Source organism: Felis catus, chromosome B3 (assembly GCF_018350175.1).
Source record: "Felis catus isolate Fca126 chromosome B3, F.catus_Fca126_mat1.0, whole genome shotgun sequence".
NCBI classification, from domain to species: domain Eukaryota; kingdom Metazoa; phylum Chordata; class Mammalia; order Carnivora; family Felidae; genus Felis; species Felis catus.
Window position 1 is genome coordinate 8,101,558 of NC_058373.1, and position 11,738 is coordinate 8,113,295.

At 42.1% G+C, this 11,738-nt stretch overlaps 1 long non-coding RNA gene across 2 annotated transcripts; it reads right to left on the minus strand.

Moving 5' to 3' along the window:
* Positions 1-645: 645 nt before the first annotated feature.
* Positions 646-6,052, minus strand: LOC123386321. 2 transcript variants are annotated; one of them, XR_006600103.1, is made up of 3 exons: positions 5,933-6,052; positions 2,105-2,223; positions 646-1,047 (listed from the first exon to the last, which is right to left on the minus strand). It is a non-coding gene; the product is annotated as an uncharacterized LOC123386321 (long non-coding RNA). The 2 variants fall into 2 exon arrangements; XR_006600102.1 differs by lacking the exon at positions 2,105-2,223 and having other exon boundaries at positions 5,933-6,044.
* Positions 6,053-11,738: the final 5,686 nt, after the last annotated feature.

The following is an 11,738-nucleotide window of genomic DNA, read 5'->3' on the forward strand; positions in this document are numbered from 1 at the left end:
GACACAGAATCCGAAGCAGACTCCAGGCTCTGAGCTGTCAGCGCAGAGCCAGATGCAGGGTTCGAACTCATGAACTGTGATGTGAGATCATGACCGGGGCCAAAGTTGGATGCTTAACCGACTGAGCCACCCAGGCGCCCCCACCTGGCCAATTAATGTTTTAAAGGGATGATTTAGGCATTATAAATACGCCTTTTAGGCGAGCCCAGTCTCCCTTTCCTCATCAGTAAAACAGGGGCAATATTTTCTACCTGTCTGTAAATGTATGAAGATATTAAACAAAATGCTTGGACTTTTACTGATCACTGTATGCTTGCCCCCAACCAAGTTAATTTTGATGGTGCTCAATTGTTACTTCTCATTCATTCAGGGTTTCTTTTCTTTTTATGATTACAATAACACCCTTAATAATGCACCGTGAGGAGAAAGGGATTCTGAAAAGCTCACCTTTCTGGAAAAAATGAATATCGGTCCTATTTATTTGCAGTGGTTCTATTTTAATACTGGCACAACAGGCTGAGTGATTGCCTAGGGGAGGGGAGTAAGATGCTATTCTAGATGCAAATGATAAGGCCATCTTGCACCCAGCGAGTATATAATGAGGGGAAATCAGACCATTACTGGGAATCAAGACCGCATAAACCATGCTTTGAGTATACTCTGGTCCATGATGAAAGACTCTTTTCATGATTCCATTCCTCAGGAAAGAGAGTACCTCTTTTTTCTTCCCTTCTGGTAATTGCATTTTTGGACACAATTGCCTGTTATCTCTAGGCATCCCACAGGTGGGGATATCGGATTCCATTGAGGATTTGATGTAGCTGCTCCGTCCTTGGCTCCTTTGTGGTGCTAAACGCCATTTTGCTGAGTAATCAGCATGTTTTCTGAATGAATGTGGCATGCCATCCCGCAATTTGTTTACTCAATTTCATGAGTTCCATTCCTTGAAAGGTGAAGAGCCGAGCTTTTAGGAATACATTTGCAATGGGTTCTTCACAGAAGCTTGCTTGTTACTTCCAGAGGCAGAGACTATTAAAATGCAAAGAACTTGGAAAAAAAAAAAGAACTCCGTTACTTTGGATCACTGAAGATCACCCTTGAATCAATGTAATTTACTTAAATTGCTGAGTGGAACTTAAAATTCTGGGTTTCACACTTAGCTCATAAGGTTTTTTTTTTGTTTTTGTTTTTGTTTTTTTTTTTTCTGGCACTTAAACTTTCTCCAAAGCTACTGTTTGGCTTTCTGAGGTAGATTCAAGAAAGCCTGATGGATGAAAATCCAAATTTGCAAAACAGATCAATTAGTGGACCAGTATGCCAACCACAGAGAAGAAATTCACAATGTGGCTCTTTAAATAATATAATGCTTCCTGGTGAGTTTGAAATAGAATTTGACTTTCTGCGTTATTATAGGTGAAGAAACTGCGTTATTATAGGGCACTGTCTCCCAAATATAAAAATTTGATTCCCACACAACCTTTTAGGAATACATGTATTATGTAAAGGACAATCTGTATTGTAGAGAATGATGTGAAGGATACAAAATCTCAGTAGGAAAACCGTCAGAAGACTTGAGACTCAGTTATGAAATCCTTGAGTTTCCCAACTGCGGACTTTCTAGTTTCAGACATTCTAGTTTCTCTGTGTATCACCAAACTATGAAAACTAAGGAAAGCCAGAGCGCCTGGGTGGCTCCGTCGGTTAAGGGTCCGACCTCAGCTCAGGTCATGACCTATTGGTTTGCAAGTTGGAGCCCAGCATTGGGCTCTGTGCTGACAGCTCAGAGCCTGGAGCCTACTACGGATTCTGTGTCTCCCTCTCTTTCTGCCCTTCCCCCACTTGCGCTCTCTCTGTCTCTGTCTCTGTGTCTCTCTCTGAAAGATAAATAAACATTAAAATAAATAACTAAATAAGTGATGTTGTTAAAACAAACAAACAAACAAACAAACACACAAAGAAAAGCCAAACAGGCATCTTCTGGAAATATCTCTGTGTTTATCTACAGGCGGATACCCAGTCAAGCCAACAGAATCAAAAAAAGAGGAAGCGTATGAACAGTGATATTTCATATGTAGATTGTTTCTTCCTTGCTCACTTCACCTACCCGAAAATCTTGTCACTGCCCAAGGTGGCCTTATTTTTGGTGGGACTCCATTCTCTTAGCCACAGTGAATTGCTCTCGTGGTAGATTCCACTCCAAATCAAGCCATCTCGTTCCTCCCTCTATCAAGTTGAATTAAACAACAAGGACATCAAGTCAGTCCAATGGTTCTGGGTGCTGGAACCAGAACGTCAGGACCACTGGCTTGATAAGTATGTTCAATTATATGAACAGTAATAAGGGAACTGAAAAACGAAGCTCAGAGGATAGAAATGTGCTCAAACAGAAGCAGCATACAGGAGCCAGGTCGCAAAGAGTTTCTGCTTGAAAACTCAGTATGATAAGATCCTGACTCTACTCTCTCTCCTTCATATTAATGAACATTTCTTTAGGTTGAACTTTTTACTGGAGCTAGTTCTGAGTGAGTTTGAACTCCCTGGCTAGTTAAGGAGCTCTGAGCATACTAGGGTTCCTTGTGTTAGAACTAGCCTTTGGTCAGAGAGTTTAATTCCATCATTGACATATTCTGAATGTGTTAACAAATGAAAAAAAATCATTCCATCATTGATTTTCAGCCGGATCCGGGGGGCACTGGAAATTCATCCATTTGGGGAACCCTCAAACCATTGCTTGGGGATCACCCTAACCTTCCCTACATTTTCTGTGAATGTCTGGGGCTTATATCTTCCCAGGTCCATTATACTCTGACCTCATATATCTGCATATACTATTTCATTTACCCCCTCCATTGGCATAGATTCAACACTCTCTCGGCCCTTTACACTTTCAAAAGATAATCCACTCAACATGAAGTTCTTGTAAAGTGAATTTATTTAAGCACTGGGGGTCATGGGAGGACTTCTTACCACGCACTCTACAGCAAAATATAAACAAACAAAAAACTCCAAATCTTTCAAAACATTGTCTTGGGTAACACTATTTTCCCTTTCAGCCACTCTATCACCAGGATTTTGTTTTTTTGAAATATTTTTTGCATGCCCCACTCCCTTTTATATCCTCTTCTGTATCCTCACCCCTCCCTCTCTCTTGTCTATCCTCTCTTTTCTTGTCTGCCCTTTCTCTCCTTAGAGAGACAGAAATCCCTCCTCATTTTTCAGGCAGATCAGGTTAGTTTTCTTTCCTTAAAAATTTTTTTAATGTTTATTTATTTTTGCAAGAGAGAGATACAGCGTGAGAGCGGGGAAAGGGCAGAGAGGGAGACACAGGTGAGATCATGACCTGGGCTGAAGTCCGGCACTTAACTGACTGAGTCACCCGGGCACCCCTAGTTTTCTTTTCTGAAAACTTGGCAACAGCCAGGTTTTATGCCTTGGGGAACCACACCTTCACACTAAAGGATGCTATAGGAATTTTCTCAAAGTTAGTGTACGTTAAACAGAATTCTAATGCCAGCCACCAAGATAATAGAGGTGGTGATAATGGCAGGAGTGGTCGGTCCATCCCAATACCCGGGTATATCTATGCACATCATTTAGACTTTATGCCATCGGTGATTTTCAACTGTCCCTCTTAGTGCCGAGGTTATAGAAGCATCTCAGGAGCCACCACACAGAGTGGAGTGGCTGAGCATTGCAGGATCCTGGATCTTCTGGATTCACTTAAACCAGAGCAGCACGGATAGTATGTGCTTCACACAATGGAGTTCTATTAAGAGTATTTTTAAAGAGAAAGGTCACACTACTAAAAATAGCTTATAACCTCCTGAAGTAAGAAATGAGAATCCACAGAAGAATTTTAAGCAGAGAAGTGATAATAAGCTTTAATCCTTTGTGGCTGGACTGGGATGAGAATCTCTGGGGCCAGTGACTGCAGTTAAGAGGTTAATCTAGGAGTCCCACAAAGTGATGGGGGCCTGAACTGAGAAGGTAGCAGTCATAACAGAGAGCTGTTCTGGAGGAAAAGTCACTAGGCCTGGTGGTCAATTTGGCTTTGGGATCTAAGGCAGAGGAAGGCATCATGTATCTGTGAAGTTCCTACCCTGGTGACTGGGTGGATATTGGTGCTATTATGGGGAGGAGGGGACACAGTAGGAGAACTTGATTTTGGGGGGTATGTGAGAATTGAGGTTCAATTTTTAATATTTTGAAATCATGGTGTTTTTGGATGTGCATCTGGAAATGTCTAGTAGCCAGGTAGATGTGTGTGATCTATTGCTCAGGAGAGAGGTTGAATTGGAGCCATGGGTCTGGGAATCACAGTGATCAAGGGTCACTGTGGGGGTAGGGGGGGCATGCTGTGGGGAAGATGTGGAATGAGAAGAGAAGATTTTTTTTAATGTTTATTTATTTTTGACAGAGAGAGAGACAAAGATAGAAAGAGAGACAGAGAGAGAGAGAGAGAGAGGGAGAGAGAGAGAATGAATGAGCAGGGGAGGGGCAGAGAGAGAGAGTCACACACAGAATCTGAAGCAGGTTCCAGGCTCTGAACTGTCAGCACAGAGCCTGACACGGGACTCGAACCCAGGAACTGTGAGATCACGACCTGAGTTGAAGTCTGACCCTTAACCAACTTAGGCACCCAGGTGCCTGAGAAGACAAGATTTTTGAGCGTGAGATCCTGGAAAGGTGCATCCTCAGAGCCAGCAGGAGAAACAGAGGGGCCTGGGAGGGAAGAGTCAGATAGGCAAGAAGTGAAACCAAGGGAAAAGTTCTGGAAGCTAAGAGAAGGTTGGAATGGACAGCTGGGCCAAATACCAACATGAAGTTATGCGGGCTGCGGTCTGGACCTGACACCTAGGATGTTGCGGAAGAAATCTAGGAGGGCATTGGCTGCAGGAAACAGGTGAGCAGAGGTGTCACCAGGAGTGGACAAAGGGAGAAAGGGGAGCAGAAAGGAGAACGTTAAGTGCCATCATTTTGAGGACAGCTGGAGGCGAAGAGGAAGGAATGAGGGCAAAAGAGACAAGAGTCAAAGAAAGAGAGGGCCTGTATGATGCACAAGGGACTCATAGGAAGTTAGAATCAATGGGATTGTAAGCAACAGGGGAGGAGCTCACAGTGGGGAAGCGTGCGTCCCTCCAAGAAGATTAAGGTAAAGACAAGTTAGGAGGTTGCTTGGAATGCTAAGTGTTTATTATTAGTAGTATTTGTAGCAGTAGTAGTATTTTAATTTAAAAAAGTGCTTTTCATCAATTCATTTATGAAAATCTATAGCTCTGAAATTCACATCACAGGGGTGCCAAAGGAGAAACTGAGGGAGCGATCCATGATTTCCAGTACCTCCTCAGCACATTGCAAAGGGATGCTTCAGAACATGGGGTGACACTGCCCTCAAACAGCAGAGGCAATCTTAATGGCATCAGCCTGGTGACAGAAAGGGGCCGTGTGGTTATCAGACAGTTTAGCACATGGCTGATTTCATGGTGGAAAAAAGTGAACTGATTGGAAAACAAACAAATAAAAAAACAGTCAGATTGTTGGAGTCATTCAGACAGTCTCAGGGACTATAACTCAATTGGAACAAATGAGGAATAATAAAGTTTGCATCTCTGCGTCAACACAGAAGCAGCCAGCTGAAAAGTAAAATAAATACATAAATAAAAAGGAAATGACATGTTGGAAAATCAACTATTTATGTGATACAGTTCTATGCAAGTATGTCTGATACCTGTTTTTCGCTGAATTACAGAATGAACCAATTGTTGAAAGCGTTGTGTAGATGTGGCCCAAACCGAATGTACACAAGTCCACTTTTGCTTCCTTACCCACAATCTAGGAAATAGACTGCACCTAGAAATAGTTGTTCTTGTTCTTGGGAGGGTGAGGGTAAGCAGACTGGGGCAGGGTGGTGGGGTCAGGGGTGGGAGCTTACCGGATGGAGTAGGATGTTAGGACGGTGTAGTTGTAATGGAGATTTAACTTACTGATGACAGTAGGGACTCAAGAGAGTTTTTAATTACACCTAGATAGTGTAGTTCAAGCAGCAACCAGGTGACTAATGGGGGTTGGGTTATGACTTCATAATCCACACAGCTAGCCTTCCGCCCTATGCATGCTAACTGGCGGACATTAGATTTTCTCACTTGATAACCTCCTTTTATAATCAGAGCAGACCACTTTATTAAAACAGCTAAGCACAGCCATGGTAGAGCCCTCAGTGTTTAAAGGACACAGACATAAACAGAGAGCAAGATTTCGAAGAATCAAACACTCAAATGCAATTGGATGTTTTAGACGTTTGCTCCAGTTTTTATAAATACAACACTGGGATGATGGACTGCATAGTTCCATAATGCCCTCACAGGAAATACTAACTAGAGATGGGTGTGCACACTGACTGAGTGTGCTTTGCACCCCCCTCTACCTTTTAGTGGTAGCTGGATTCCACAGAATATCACTGGCGGACCCAAATGCCTCCTCTTGCCTTGTAACCAATAGCTCTTGGACCACCACGCTGATGAACTCTTGGGAACAAAAGTTCTTGTACTCTTCGGAAGAGTCTGCTAGCTCTGAGCAAAGCAAAAGTTAACTGTAAGAACTGGTTTTAAATGAGTTGATCAGTGACAAGTAGCTTGAAAAATAAAACTTCTGCCATCCTGGGCAGCCTCCTGTTTCTGAATCCGGCCAATTGGCAACATCTTCGCTCTAGTCCCACCTTTCTGAAAGTCAGCCAATCAGAACTGGCCTCACTTCCCCTGCTTTGGTTAAGCAAAACCCTGTCTTGCTGCTCTTGTTGAGGCTTCTGGCCCAGAGACTCCATACTTCTGCACATCCTCCATAAAAGCAGCTGTCTGCAGATGTAGTAATCAGCTTTTTGTTTTAGATGCTGAGAGGTGGCCTCATTCCTCAGGGCTCTCCATCTCACCAAAAAGAGAGAAATTGGGCATAACCTCATTGAGGGCTCCCTCCTGGGGCTGGAGTTCTGACCCATCCCTGGGTACTTCACTCACACTGTTCAGAGGTCTCTTGTCAGCTGACTCCGGACTGCAATGGTCCCTTCCCAGCTGATAGCAGACTGATTTCTCCTTCTGGTTTGCCCCAGTTTCTCTATTCTCCTCACCCCGTAATGTACTACCAATTCACCCTCTAATGTAGAACATTTTGATAAGAATCAAAAGGCATTTGGGCTGGGAGTAATGTGTAATGTATATTATATGTGATATGTTATATGTAATACATGCTATATACTATATGATATATGTGTGTACATGTGTATACACAAACTACATATATATCTTTGTGTATATATATGTATATACATGTATATACATAGTAGAGAACTGTAGATAGAAATGATTTTTATATTTTCATTTTATTTTTTATATATTTTTAAGTGTTTATTTAGACTGAAAGAGAGAGAGAGAGAGAGAGAGAGAGAGAGAGAGAGAACCCCAAGAAGGTCCCCTGGTGTCAGCACAGAGCCCGCTGTGGAGCTCAGTCTCACAGACCATGAGATCATGACCTGAGCTGAAGTCAAGAGTCAGACGCTTAACCAACTGGGCCACTGAGGCACCCCAGGAATGACTTATAATCTCAATGTGACTTTGTTTCCCTGTAAATAAAATGTTGATAATTGAAACTACTTTCTTGTCCAAGGTGAAATTAAATAATATATACAAAACATCTCATTCAGTGCCTGGAGTATAAGCTAGGTTCAGTTATGATGGTCTTATGTGTTCTAGATAGCTTTGAACTCCTGGTGGTTTGGCTGGCTGTCTTTACTGCCTTCACTTTCAGAGGTCTTTTGGGTCTATGGAACAGTGAGCCTCAACTGTGGCTATACATTCAAAATGGTTGTTAAGCTAAAGGCAACAGCAACAAAACCCTCAGTGATGCAGGTTTAGTAGGACTGGAGTAGAGCCTACACATTGGTATTTAACAAATGCTGTGTGGATTGATTCTGATGTGAATCCAGGGTGAGGGAAAGATGAGTACTGCTCCAGGCTCAGAGGGAGGAATAGGTTCACGTGTCTTCCCAATTGTTTGAACCACTCACTGGGGCAGGAACCGTGAGCTGTGGTGAAGAATACATAGCTAAGGAGACGGATTCGAGTAAATGCTCTTTTTCTGTGCCTACAGTATAATACTTCTCCCATAGTAGGTTTAAATAATGTCGGTTGGATTCTAGACGTGAAGATCTGCTTTCTTTGGGTGAATCTCTTAGGGCTGTAAATACTGAGAATTGCACTTCTTCTAGATACCTAGCCTTCACTGCTCTTCTGAGAGTCAGATCTGTGGGGCCCCTACCCATGGACATGTTGCAGACTCAACTCAACTCCATGATAGGCCATCAGACTGCTTGGTTTTGAATCTGACTCTGTGCTTGACCAACTGTATGTCTTCAGTTTTTTCCTATCTCGTCGCGTTAGTGTGGCAATTCCATGAGATTAATATTTGGAAATACTTTGGAAATAAGTGACTGGTGAGGAGGTATTATCAATTAGATGTGATCATTGTTATACTTACTATCTACTTTATTAATCTTTTTGCCCAAACCACTGTCCTCAGTTGCTCCTTGTCTGGGGAATGGTAACACTGTCCTGATGGCCCAAGTGAAGCATTTGGGAGTCCTCTTTGACTTCTTCCTCCAATCTCATCTTCCGTGTCTAATGTGCCTTCTAAAAGTTTTAAAAGTGACCACATTGTTCCTTACCATCACTCAGCGTAGGTTACGTGTGACCTTTCCCTGGACTCCTACAATAATTTCCTCTTAGGTGCCCTGTCTTTAGCTTTAGTCCACCCAAAGGTCAGCTTTTGAAGTTGCAGAGAGAATTATGTCATTGTCCTGCTTAAACCACTTAGTGAGTTCTATTTGTTCTTCATCTACTGTCTTTATACATTGAACACAATCTTATTTCTTTGGCCCTTGTTCGCTTCTGCAAGTTCAACTTATTGACACTGTCCTTGCTTCATTAATTTGGACCTACCTTCAGTTCCTCAACTGTGACAGGTATCTCTGAGCATTGTTCAGTGATAGACGTTCCATCTGGAACACTCTCACCATAAATGCAAAAATGAAAGTATATGAGATGCAGGAGGCTTGGAACCCAAAGGAGATGATGATTATCATAAGACACCCCCCCCCCCCTGGCTTGTTCTAAAGCCTCACATTCTACGATAAAAATACTTAATTCCTAGGGTGGTGAAGAGGATGCTAATGATTGGTGGTCTTGATCCACCCTTTAATTTCATCAACAGGCTGCAGCTGCTGATCAGATAGAAACTCGTGTTCTGGTACCCATGGCAGTTATTGTGAAAACCCCACGCAATACCTTCCTGCCTCTTATTTGGATCCCAATTCCACTCACCATTTTACCTCTATAAAGCCTTCTTTGATTCTTGCTTTTGGTTCCTGGATCTGACACTTGTTTTTTTTAACCCCTTTATTTAAACCTCAGCTTTTCACAGTGGACTTTGAGCTGATTGTTCTTGGCAACTGGAGTTGTATTCAGTAAGAATTCTCTATTCCAGCTCATAAAATCCAATCCAGAGCCAAACCCTGGCAAATGGGACAGGACTTGCTTTTAGCCCCTCTTGGAGTTAGAGAAGTAAAACATTAGTCATTGGACTCACAGACGATTTTTCCAGAAAATAATCTGTAATCAACAGGCTCAAAGTTGAACTACTTTTCTTAACAGCAAACTAAAGAAAAGTCTAGGTTATAAAAAGTGTTTCTTTCTCTCTCTCTCTCTCTCTCTCTCTCTCTCTCTCTCTCTCTCTGTGTATGTGTGTAAACATCTAAATGAGAAGAACAAGAAATATAAACCTAATTGTAGCACTAATAATGAAGGAAATCTTGCCAGACAAATTTCAAATTCATTATTGGCTTTAATTAGCAAATGAGAGGACAAGTCAGATACAGTAACTGTCCCTGGTCTTGACTTTATTAACACATTGCACAGAGCATTTCACAAAATGATAGCCTATCAGGGCATTTAAATCAGCTTGGAGGTGAGCGATTGTAGTAGCCCAAAGCTGACTGGTTGCCTAAAAAGAGAAGGTAGTAGAAATGACAGCATTTTGGAAAGACGGCGACATGGACCCTGTCTTATTCAGCATCTTTCCTCATGATGTGGAAGGGGAAGCACATAGTGTATTAATTAAATTTGACGAGGATGCTGATTGGGTTAGCAGAGTGAACCTGGAGAGTTTAGGAACATGGTAAGAAAATAAGAAGAAAAAAGTACGGTTTGAAAAAATGCAAATAGTGCATTCGGGGAGAAATAAGCCATTCGAAAAATATTTAGGATCCCCAAACAAGTAGTGGGGCACATTTGGGGATATAGAGATGGAAAGGCCATACTTGTTTTCTTTCCCTAAGGAAGGCATGGAACATCACTTGGTATGCATTCCCTAAGGCTAAATAAACACTGCACCACTTGATAAAGCTTCAGCACAAGTATTTCCTTACTGAGATTAAGATATCTTGGAGTCGATGATTTCTGTATATTTCACTGAAATGTTCTTTGTATTAGCTATAGCTCACTCTCATTGTAGTTCTTAACACATCACGTGCCAATCTTCTGTATCATTGCTTCCTCGTATGTTGAGGACAAGGAACATGTCTTTAGGGTCAAAAATCTTCCTTCATTGACCCCCTTCATTCTGGTCAGCCTATGGTTTTCCATCAGGGTTTAGAGGTGCCTTTCAAGAGGGACTAATTTCTACCTTCTCAAGGACATTAAAAGAAGTTTCTAAAATGATCAACACCTTACTTGCATTCCACTTAATGGTGTTCAGCTTCCTGGTTTTTCATAATCACCCTTCAAAGACCGTCCATACTGGGAATGTCATAATGAACTTGGATTTGTTCTTTACTTTGGCGTGCCATTTTGCAAACATGAAATGTATCTCTTGGTCTCCTCTCTTCTGCAACCCCCTGGATCAATTTTTGTCCCTTGTGTAGCCTCTTGGCTATCTTACATGTGTACTGATGTCAAAATGGTTTGATTAGAATATTAATTTTGTGTTTTTCCAGTTACACGATCATGGACCTTAAGGGATGCAGGGTTCTCCAACCTGCTGACCAATTTCTCCTCAAGGTGAATATAAGAGTGTGGCCCATATGGTAAAGTGACTTCTCCCAACAAGTCCAGAGTGCCCGTTGCTCATGCTTTCTGGCTATGAAGGTGATGATATACAGTAAATAACTCACTGCTATGAGCTCTTTTCCATAAGGGCCTGTAGGCCATTATCAGATGGCTGCCGGTAAGGCCATTCTTCTCTCCCTATAACTCTGGATGGACTTTTATCTCCCTCTGCCCCACAGAGGAGTTTTGGGAGCAGGTATGAAGCGGCCTCAAGCCTGTGGGCAATGCCATGATTTCCCAGTTTCTTCATCTGCCTAATGGGTATAATAACTCTCACCATATAAAATTGTTATGAGAATTGGATAAAACAATTAATGAAAGCCCCTTAGTGCAAATGCCCCCCCCCCATTAAGTGCTATAAGAATGTCATCGGCTGTTGCTTTATGGGGCTCATTTATAAGAGGTGAATAAAATAAACAATATCTTCTTGTCTATGTGATTCCAACTTGATAGATTTTCAGCGAGGATTTAATGACCACGGAGGCATAAAACACTTGGAAAGGGGGAGTCATATTGCAGAAATCTGATGTGGTCCACTATTTTTGCTGGGTTAAGGTGATTTAGTTATAGACTTGGAGTTCACTCTCT